This window comes from Brassica oleracea, chromosome C1 (assembly GCF_000695525.1).
Source record: "Brassica oleracea var. oleracea cultivar TO1000 chromosome C1, BOL, whole genome shotgun sequence".
Lineage (NCBI taxonomy): Eukaryota > Viridiplantae > Streptophyta > Magnoliopsida > Brassicales > Brassicaceae > Brassica > Brassica oleracea.
This window is the reverse complement of record NC_027748.1, coordinates 24899337-24900466: the sequence shown is the minus strand read 5'-3', so window position 1 is coordinate 24900466 and position 1130 is coordinate 24899337.

The window sequence follows — 1130 nt, the reverse complement described above, 5'->3', positions numbered from 1 at the left end:
ATCTAAAGGATTTGTGGGCTGAGGGTATTGAAGTGTATGACTCATTTCCGAAGGAGAAATTTTATCTCAGAGCCTTGCTGCTTTGGAGTATCAGTGACTATCCAGCCTTAGGAACACTGTCTGGATGTAAAGTAAAGGGGAAACAACCCCGCAATGTATGTGGAAAGGATACACCTGCAAGGTGGCTTAAGTTTAGCCGCAAGTTTGTCTACATGAGTAACAGAAGGAGACTACCGCATGGCCATCGTTACAGATATAATAAAGCTTGGTTTGACAACACTGTGGAGGAAGGGAATGCTAATAGGATACAAACAGGCGCTGAGATATATGAGACACTACAAGCTTTTACGAATGATTTTGGTAGACCTCTAGAGAAGGAAAAAAAAAGGAAAAGACTAGAGTTGGAAGATGATGAGAGGTTACAAGAAGAAGAGTGTAATCAAATGAACTATGGCGGTGGAAGAAGAGATCAATATTCTTTGATCTACCTTACTGGAAGGTAAACTATAGTAACTGACCAATATTATCTGATTAATGGAAGAAGAGATCAATATGTCTAACAGTTTCTTGTTTAATGTGTTAGGAGTTGCCTGTTCGTCACAATATTGATGTTATGCACGTAAAAAAGAATGTGTCCGATGCTATATTGTCTCTGTTGAAAGCAAGAAAAGACTTAGAAGATATTGGAATCAGAAAGCACTTGCACACAGAGGTGAGGGGAAAGAAAACATACTTACCTCCTGCTGCCTACTGGTTATCGAAGAGAGAGAAGACCATTTTCTGCCAAAGGTTAGCTAAGTTTAGAGGCCCTGAAGGTCATTGTGGTAATATTGCGAATAGTGTTTCAGTTAACCCTCCAAATATTGGTAGTTTAAAGTCGCATGATCATCATGTCTTAGTACAGAACTTGTTACCAGCTGCATTAAGAGGGTTGTTACATAGGGGTCCTAGGATAGCCATAAATAGATTATGCAGTTACTTCAACAGGTTGTGTCAGCGCATCATTGACCCAGAGAAACTTATATCCATGGAGACAGAGTTTGTGGAGACAATGTGTCAGCTGGAGCGCTTCTTCCCTCCAGCCCTTTTTGATATCATGTTTCACCTTCCACTACATTTATCAAGAGAGG